Source organism: Pteropus vampyrus, unplaced genomic scaffold (genome assembly GCF_000151845.1).
Source record: "Pteropus vampyrus isolate Shadow unplaced genomic scaffold, Pvam_2.0 Scaffold356, whole genome shotgun sequence".
NCBI classification, from domain to species: Eukaryota; Metazoa; Chordata; class Mammalia; order Chiroptera; family Pteropodidae; genus Pteropus; species Pteropus vampyrus.
In genome coordinates, this window is record NW_011889137.1 from 457,195 (window position 1) to 467,171 (window position 9,977).

The following is a 9,977-nucleotide window of genomic DNA, read 5'->3' on the forward strand; positions in this document are numbered from 1 at the left end:
GGTTCCGAGAACTGCTGGCAGGGACAGGGACGCGGGAGGAGGACGCAGGCGGCGCCCGAACCGCAGGGGCCCCGGTGGCTCTGGAGCCGCCACTGGGCCCGACACAGCCCGCAGCTGGGTGCTGGGTGCGATTCCGTGGCGGAACCTTTTCCGGAGCCTGCAGCCCTCAGCTCTACTGCTGCTCAGGGCAGACGGTGGCGCAGGAGCCGGTGTCCTTGTCACTGTGCCTCTGTCATGGACGGATGGGAGCTGCAGACTTGTCCACAGGGTGGGTGTGGGACCTGGGACAACAGCTGACTGGGAGCAGGCCGGGGTTACTGCTGTGGCTGTGACAGGGGCCCACGCCAGACTGTGATAGGTCCCTGCAGAGGACGCCATCCTGACCGTGGCCTTGCTGGCCACCCAGGGCTTGCTGTTCAGAAGAAACCGTGAGAACCAAGCCCCACATGGGGACGAGGACCGTGGTTCCTGCAGGCTTGTCCTGCTCACGGGTCTGTATTTAGGGTTCTGGGTGATTGAGGAGCAGTAAGATGGGGTCTCCGTCTACGGGAGGATGAGTCAGTCTTCCAGGACTGATCTGAAAAGAAAAGCGGGGTGCCCCCACCCCCCACTGTGTTCTTCTGGGATGGCTGCGTGCCAGGTGGGGGAGAGAGCGGGACCTCCAAACTTCCACTGTCTTCTAGAGAAAGCTCAGCCAGGTTGTGGCGAGGTGCTGAGGTTGCGTTCTGGGATCAGGAGGGGGTTTGTCAAGGACAGTCCCCTGGGCCCTGGTCTCTCGTGGTCCTGCCTGGGCGTCCAGCCTAAGACCCGCACCCCCAGCTTAGGCTGCCATATGCAGCTCCCCAGTGGGGATCCCGGGACGGTCTTCTCGGGCACGCGGTGGCAAGCACCCATGTTCTCATCCCTTCACTGGGTCTGGGCCAGGAGGGCGCAGGTGTCTGAGGACAGTGGGATGCAGGGGGCTCCCACGTGTGGCCGTCCTGAGTTTGGAGCCCGTTCTTGCTCTCGTCCCTGGTCACCCCTGGTTTGGACCAAGCACTCCCACAGCGACACCCTGGAGATTGCCAGACGAAATATGTATGGTGAAATTTGGATCTCAGAGGACTAATCATTTTTAGCATAAATAAGTCTCAAATATACACAGGGCTTACTAATATAAAATTTTTTTTAGCGTATTCTTTTAGGGTTTATTACATAGTACATTTTTTAAAGCATAAGTATGTCTCCTGAACATTTGGGACATAGTTATACTAAAAACTTACTCATTGTTCACCTGAAATCCACATGTCACCAGGCACCCTGAGTCTTTATGTGCTGGGCCTGGTGACACCCACCCGACTGCGCTCAAGGAGCCTGAGCTTGTCCCCCGGGCGGCTGGACCAGGGACGAGGCCTTGACCGTCCTTTCAGAAGCAGCATGGATGTCCTGTTGGAGCCCCGTCACCCGCCACCTGGGCACGACCGGCCCGCGTGGCTAACGTGAGGCCTCAGCAGGTCTGTGTTGTGCCACCCACTCTGTCCCTGGGTAGGAAAGGGGCCCGTGCCAAAACCCCCCAGCCTTCTGCCCTGGCACCCGAGGACCCCACAGCCGTTGCATCTGCTCTGTCCAGGAGTTGGGAGTCCGCTGCTTCTTGAGGGACGGGAGCAGGGCAGCAAGGCCTCCCCTGCACCCCACGGACCCACGCGGGTCGCAGAGGGCCGCGTGGCCACTGTGCCCACATCGACCTGCTTTTCTGCGGGCAGCCGGCGCCCTGTGTGCAGGTGGAGGGAGGAGCCTGTGAACACAGGGCGAGCTCCTTCTAGAAGCCCGGGTTATCAGACTCATTAATCTACGTGTCAGGAGGCCAGGAATGAGTAATTGTGTGTGGCTTTCATCTGCCAACGGGACAGCTGCTCCTCAGTGCGGCCCCCGGAGCCCCTCCCTGCGCCCTTACACCTCGCTCTGTCTTCTGCCCCGCGCGGGGCGCTCTGGCCTGGGGAGCCCCGTTAGAGCTGAGGGGTTAGCGGGGACGCTGGGCCAGTGGGCAGCTGGGGGGCTTCCTGGACCCCGGACTCGGGGAGCGGAGGCCCACCCCTTCGCGGCCACCGGGCAGATCAACAGCAGAGGTGAGCGAAGCGCTGGCGGAGCGGAAGAGACACAGGCCGACCTGGGGCTTTAAGGCGACGAGGTGGCCCCGCCTGAAAGTCGGAGGGGGCAGTGAGGACCCAGCGCCACCCCCGGCTCCCCGGGAAGGTGCGACGGGGACACGCGGAGACGTGGCGGCCTCGCCCTGTCGCGCGCGCAGCCACCGTGCGGGGAGCATCCCGCAGCCTCTGCCCCGTCAGCGGCCTCACGATCGGCTCGTAATTAAGTGTCCATTACGTGTCCGCGCGCCTCGTCCCCGCGGACCGCAGAGGGGCCGTAAGCAGGGCGTGAGTGGGACCGGGGACGTTGAAGACCGCACGCGGCGACTTCCTCTGAGACCCGCCCGAGTCTCTACGGAACGAGTGCGGTTTTAATAACGTGGCAAACACCGCGGTCGCTGCGTGCGACACCCGCACTTTTCACAGCGGATTTGACAGGCGCCCTCCTTTCCCGCTGCAGGCGACATAATCACCATTAAGGGGAACTTCTGCCCGGCGCAGTTGATGCAAAGCGTGGGCGTGACAGCGAGTCCAGGCGGGGCCTCTTCAGCGCCCTGTCGTCCTGCGCGGGGACCCGGGCGGTGAAGGCCAGGTGAGCGGCGGGGTGAGGCTCGGGCGCAGGTGCGGCTGGTTCAGTCTGCCTAGCCCGGCTTGTCGGGGGCTCAGGGCGGCTGCTCCTGCCTGCTGCCTGCACAGGGGTGTCGCCGTGTCGGGATCTCTGGGCTCCGTCCGGAACCTCCCACCTCCCGCAGCTTCCCGATGCTCGGCTCTCAGCCCTGGCCCCCGGCTTTCTCAGGGGCTGACTTTTTGCCACTGAAACCGCCTGACCACGGAAGCGCGGGATTCTCGGGGGAGTGGGGGGAATTCTGTCCCCCGCCCGAGCCCCGTGGGGCCCATAGCCAAGGACGCGGGCGTAGGAGGAAGGACAACGTTCCCGGTATAACTTAGGCTTTAGGAAATGCTGGTCTGAATAAGCGAGACATTGTTTAAGAACCTGAATTCAAACGTTAAAAGTTAATTTTTGAAGAGAAGTCGTATTGTGCCAAAATAATAATAATCCAAATGTAGAGTTCCATTTCTTTAATACATGTCAGTGGTGGCCAGAGAAGGACATCGGCGTGGCGTCTGGAGGGGAGACGTGTTACCTGTGACGATGGGAAGGAGAGCCCAAGCATCCATTTCTCTCCCGACTTTAAAACCTTGGGAGTTACGGGCGTTAAACACAAGGCTTCCATACTTTTGAAACATGTAAAACATTCACTACATGAATTCTAAACTGAATCATTGTTTATTGAATACATTCACAAAGAAAATAGATCTCATAGATCAAGGGCAGGGAGAAAAGGGAACACAAAAAAGCAGGGAAAAAAAGCTAAAAAAAGGACATATAAAATATATCGGGCAAAACGAACCGAGAAAATATGAGGACAGAATATTGTATCAGATGAAGTAGCGTTGAGAGTACTTAGTTACAGCAGAGAAACCATTTTTATTGATGAAGCTCTATCACTTGTAAGTTTATTTTTACATTTATTCAGTAAATACTGGGCCAAGAGCTGGCGATTCGCTGTTAAAGGAGGCAGATGTGACTCCTGTCTTCTTTGGGCCCACGATCTAGTCGACCGAACGCGTCACGGTCCCAATACATTATAGCGAAATAAGATAAGCGAACTGTAGGGAGTGCGCGGAAAAAATAGAGAATCGTGATGGTACTAAAAACTCTACGGCATCTCTGTTGGTATCTGGCAGCTCTGGTAGGCAAAGATTCTAAGAATTTAGATGATTTCAAATAATAAATTTGTTTCTTAAAAGAAGAGTTTATATTACAGCCCATGAAATATTCATGAAATACACAGTGTAAATGGGCTATAAAGACAGAATGAATATATTCCAATAATTGAAATGTAGACAGATATCATATTTTACAAAAGGAACAAAAAAAGGTAATTAAAAATCTCAATTAGCAATTTAAAAAATTATTAAAACCTCTCTGAAATATTCTTAGATCGAAGAGAAAATCAAGCTGTATTTAGTAGCCAATTATAAAATAATGAAAATACTATATATCAAAACTCATGGTGTTTGGTCAAAGCTGTACTCAGAGGAAAATGCATAGCCTTAAAATACCAACATTATTAACATAGAATGAAAATAAATGCATTAGGGTTTTAACTCACAATGAATTAGACAATAAAATACATCTAAGAATATATCAATAGAGACAAAACGTAAGTTACTGAATCAGAAAACAGATAGCAGATTGCCAAATCTAAAAATGAGAACCGAATAAAGATATTTGAGAAGTTATTCAAATAAATCAGAGTGAGAAAACACATGTAACAGTATTACAAATAAAAAATGAGAAATATATTTCAAAAAGTCAAAGGTAGAAAATATAGTATATATTAACACAGAAAGTTTTTTTAAAATGAGTGATTTTCTATGAAAATTTAAATTATGAATTTTAATTGTAAAATAAATGAGTAAGAAAGGAAGAAAGTGAAAAATGTTAAAACAGATGGTTGTATAGCAAATCCACTTAAATCTCTTGAGAGGATGATCACACTAATTACAGACAGAAAACTTCCCAATTCACCTTATAAAGCAAACATAATCTTATACCAAACGCTACAAAATAGTAAATAAGCAAAGAAAACCTACAGGTCAGCCTCACATGCAAGCATAATTGTAAAATCATACAAAGTGAACACTATATATCTAAATTTAAGCTTTATTGAGGTATAATTATTAAAGTCTACACACACACACACACACACACATATATATATGAGATTGGACATATGCATATACATGATGCCATCACCACAATCAAAGTACTAAACATATCTATCACTTCCGGAAATTTCCATGTGTGTGTCTGTGTGTGTGTATGCGTGTGTGGTGGTAAGGACACTTAACATGAGATCTATCGTTTTCATACGTTTTAATGGACTCAGCACAGTGTCGTCAATGACAGGCACTAAGTTCAACAGCAGGTTGTCGGAACCTACTCATCTTGCATAACGGAAACTTTATACCCGCCGAACAACTGTTTCCTATGATCTCCTCCCCCAAGCCTCTGGCAACCACCAGATATTCTCTGCTTCTATGTGTCTGATGATTTTCAGTCACATAAGCAGAATCACGTGGTATTTGTCCTTCTGTGACTGACATATCTCACTTAGCATAGTGTCCTCTAGGTTTATTCATGTTGTCGTGGATGGCAGGACTTCCTCCTTTTTAAAGGCTAATATTCCTTTGTATTATGTCCCACATTTTCTTTATCCATTCATCTTTTGGTGGACACTTGGGCTGTCTCCACGTTTTGGCTAGTAGGACCATTGCTGCAGAGCTCACTTTAAGATCTAGATTTCGGTTCTTTTGGTAAATACTCAGAAGTGGGAATGCTTCTGAGAAGTGGGCGTACGGTAGTTGTATGTTTAATTTTTCTAGGGAGCTCCATGCTGTTCCCCACAGAGGGTGCAGTTTGCAATCCCACCAACGGCACCCTTTTCTCCACGCCCTCACCAACGCTTGCTGTCTTTTGCCTTTTTGATAATAGCCATCCTAACAGGTGTGAGGTGATGATATCTCACTGTGACATTGACCTGCATGTCCCTGATGACCAGTGACCTTAAGCACCTTTCATGTACCTGGTGGCCATGTGTATGTCTTCTTTGAAGAAGTGTCTATTAGAGTCAGTTGCCCGTATTTAGTTGCATTTTTCTGTTGAGTTGTAGGAAATTCTTACATATTTGGGTGTTAACCTCTTAGCAGATAGACACATTCCCCTCCCATCCTACAGGTCTGTTCTGCTGTTCTCTTGACGCTTTTTAGTTTGATGTCATCCCATTGTCTCTTTTTGGGTTTGTTGCCTGCGCTTTTGGTTTCAAATTTAAGAAATCATAGCCAAGACCATTGTCAAGAAGATTTTCCCCTGTTTCCTTCAATGAATTTTGCAGTTTTAGGTCTTACATTTAAGTCTTAATCTATTTGAGTTGCTTTTTGTGTGTGGTATAAGAAAGGGGTCCAGTTTCCTTCTTTTGCGTGTGAATATCGATTTTTCCCAGCAATATTTGTTGAAGAGATGATTCTTCACCCGTTGTGTCTTCTTGTCACCTTTGTCAAAGATCAGTTGACTGTATACGTGTGAGCTCGTTTCTGGGTTTTCTGTTTTGTTCTGTCTATATGCCAGTATCAGACTGTTTTAGTTACTGCAGCTTTGCAATGTATTTTGAAACCAGAAAGTATAAAGCCTCCAGCATTTACAGGCCAGTGTCTATGATGAAAGTAGATGCGAAATTCCTCAACAAAATTCTAGCAAGCTAAATTTGCAGCACATTAAAAGGACCACACACCATGATCAAGTGGGATTTATCCCTGGCATGCAGAGTGATTCTACACATGCAAATCGATCAATCTGACACTCCGTAATAATAGAATAAAGGGTAAAATTTATATGGTCATCTCGATAGATACATAAAAAGCATTTGACAAAATTCAGCAGCCTTTCATGATAAACTCTCAACAAATTAGGTATTATAGGAATGTACCTCAATATAATAAAGGCTGTATATGACAAGTCCACTGCTGACATCATACTCAACAGCAAAAAACTAAAAGCATTTTCTCTAAGATCAAAAACAAGACAAGGATTCCTACTCTTGTCACTTCTACTTAAAATAGTTCTGGAAGTCCCAGCCAGAGCAGTTAGCTAGAAAAATAAATAAAAGGCATCTAAATCAGAAAGGAAGAAGTCAATCTGTCTCTGTTTGCAGGCAGCATGATCTTATATATAGAAAACCCTAAGACTTCACAAAAAATTGTTAGAACTAATAAACAAATTCTGCAAAGTTGCAGGCTAGAAAATCAACATACAAAAATTAGTTGCATTTCTATACACTGAAAATGAACTATTTGAAAAGAAAATTAAGAAAACAAACTCATTTACTATAGCATCAAAAAGGATAAAATATTTAGAAATAAGCTTAACTAAGGAGGTGAAAGATTTATTAAAAGATTTATTAAAACTATAAAATACTGATGAAAGAAATTAAAGCAGACACAAATACATGGAAAGACATGTCGTGTTCATGGACTGGAAGAATTAATACTGTTGAAATGTCTATATGACCCAAAGCCATCTATCGTTTCAATGCAACCTCTATAAAAGCACCAATGACATTTTTTTTACAGAAATAGAAAAATGACCCTAAAATTCATATGTAACCCCCAAAGACTCTAAATAGCTAAAATAATCTAGAGAAAGAAGAACACTAAACTTACATTAAAAAGATAATATGCCTTGACTGATAAGGCCTTATTCTGGTACTCTCAGGATGGTGCAAAATTAGGAAATATATAATTAAAAATTTATCACACCCATAGGTCATGAGAGAAAAAAATGTAATTATAGGTTAAAAAGATGTTTGTTGAAATTTAGCATCCAGTCCTACTGAGGGTTATGGTTAAAATAAGAATAGAAGGATAATTTATTACATCAGTGGTTCTCAACCAGGGACGATTTTGCCAGCGGGAGACATTTAACAATGGCCATATGTTTGATCGTCGTGATTTGGGGGGTGGTGCTACTGTTAACTAGTGGGTACAAGTCAGAGATGCAGTTAAACATCTATGGTGCACAGGACGGCCCTACCCTCCCCCCGCCTCGGAACAACGTGTTCTCCAGCTCAAAGTATCAGCAGCACCAAAGCCGAGAAACCTTGATAATTATCTGAAAGTGACCACCTATGCCCTACTCAAAATGGAAAACTCGGAGGAATTCTCGTTACGGTAACAAAACAACATCTAAAATAATTATGTGATGACTGTTATGGTCAAAGTAGTAAAAAGATTGGGGAATAAATACTGGAATGGTCAAGTCGAAACTATTGCTAGTTTATGTGAATATCAAAAAAAATCAAGAACATCAAAAAAATGAAAAATATCAAAAAAATCAAGAACATCATCTGAAATGCTCCTGTTCCACAAACAGGAGTTCGATACGTCCAGTTCTAAAACAGATACATAGAAATCGATAGACGTCCCATGTATGAAACCAAAAATAACAGACAAAAGGGAAACAATTTTTTATTGATATAGATGACACGAAATCTAAAAAATCTAAAATAAACTTAGGAAGTGGGCCAGACACATATGAAAGAAAGAAACTTTTCCCGAAGCTTATGTAAAAAGACTTAAGTACATAGAGCTCTCCTCAAACTGATTTATAAATAACTCTATTTTAGAAAAGAATTTTAAATTGGATTTTTTGGAGACTTTTACAGCATAAATCTAAAGTTAATATGGATGGGTGAATGAATATGCTAGAGCAAGCAATCATTGATCTGTCTGATAACACACTGACTTATAAAGCCACAATGAGGAAAAGCGCAACGCGGGCCCCAGCGGTAGTCGGTTAAGTCAGCAGAGAGAGACAGAGCCGCATTCCAAGTTCGTCTTGTGATTTAGGTGCCATTTTAAGCCAGAGGGGACACATTAAAGAGTGCACAGAGGACTTCGTGTTGTTGGATGTCCCATTGAGATGTTGTGACATGTATACACCCTCTGCCCTTAAAAAATATAGATTGGGAAAATGTAAGACAAGAATAAATAGAAAGACAAAGGTAAACAGACAAATCTGCAAGTCTAGCAGGACAAATTTCACACTTTTTTTTTAAAAAGACTATTTCAAGTAGACAATTTAATAAGAGAATTTAAATGACATAATTAACACCTAATACGAACTTACAACACACATTCTTTTCAAATATACATAAACCATTCACACGAATTGATAATAGACTAGACAACCAAAGACACCTCAGCAAGTTCTAAAAAGAAAAGATCATATAGGCTTCGTTCACTGACCAAATGAGAACAAAGAAAACAGGAAATAAATCTCTATACTGATAAATATAAAAACACTTATAAAAAGTCCTGTGTTAATAAGGAAATAAAAAGTGGAAATTACAGACTATTTAGAAATAAGCAATGGAGCATTAAATATTAAAACCTGTGAGATGTGGCCAAAGCAGCAATCAGAGGAAAATTTATGGACTTAGATGCATACATTAGAAACTGAGAGAAATTGAAATCAAATGGACCAAATCGAAAAGCATAATATCAGGATACTAGAAAAAAACAAAAAAACAAAAAAAATCAAATCTCCAGAAAGTAGAAGGAAGTCATAAAGATAAAAACTGACATTAATAAAATAAATAAGAACAACAAAGCCATTAGAATTGATCTATAAAACCTTCACATTTGATTAAGAAAAAAGAAAGTATAAAAAACATCACGAATGAGATAAGGGGGTGTAATTACAAAGGAATTAAATTTTACAAGATGCTTTCCTTATATTAAAAACTGACAAAGTAGATAAAATGCATAATTTTTAAAAAAAATAAATTGCCAAATTAGCTCAAGAAGTTGTAGACCATCCGATTATGCTGATTTCCATTGAAGTGATTAGAAATCTAGTCAAAGATATACTCTTCTAGAGAACACCAAGCCCAGATGCTTTTATTATTTAGTTCTACCACACATTCAAGAAATAGATAATTCTTATATTAGAAATTGGGAAGATAATTAATTCTATTTGTCTGGTATATCTTTGATATTAAAATCATAACAGAAGTCAATGTATTTTTTAAAAATTATTCTTTTATGATCGATGCCCCCCATCCCAAATATTATTGTGTATGGGAAATAGAAGAAAACTTTCACCACCGAGGTAAAGATAACTACCACAGATCTATAGAAGTGGTGAAATCATCGGCTACTCTTCCATTCAAAACATGAGCAAAACAAGGATTCTTAACAATATATATTTTATTTTTGGAGAGAATGCTT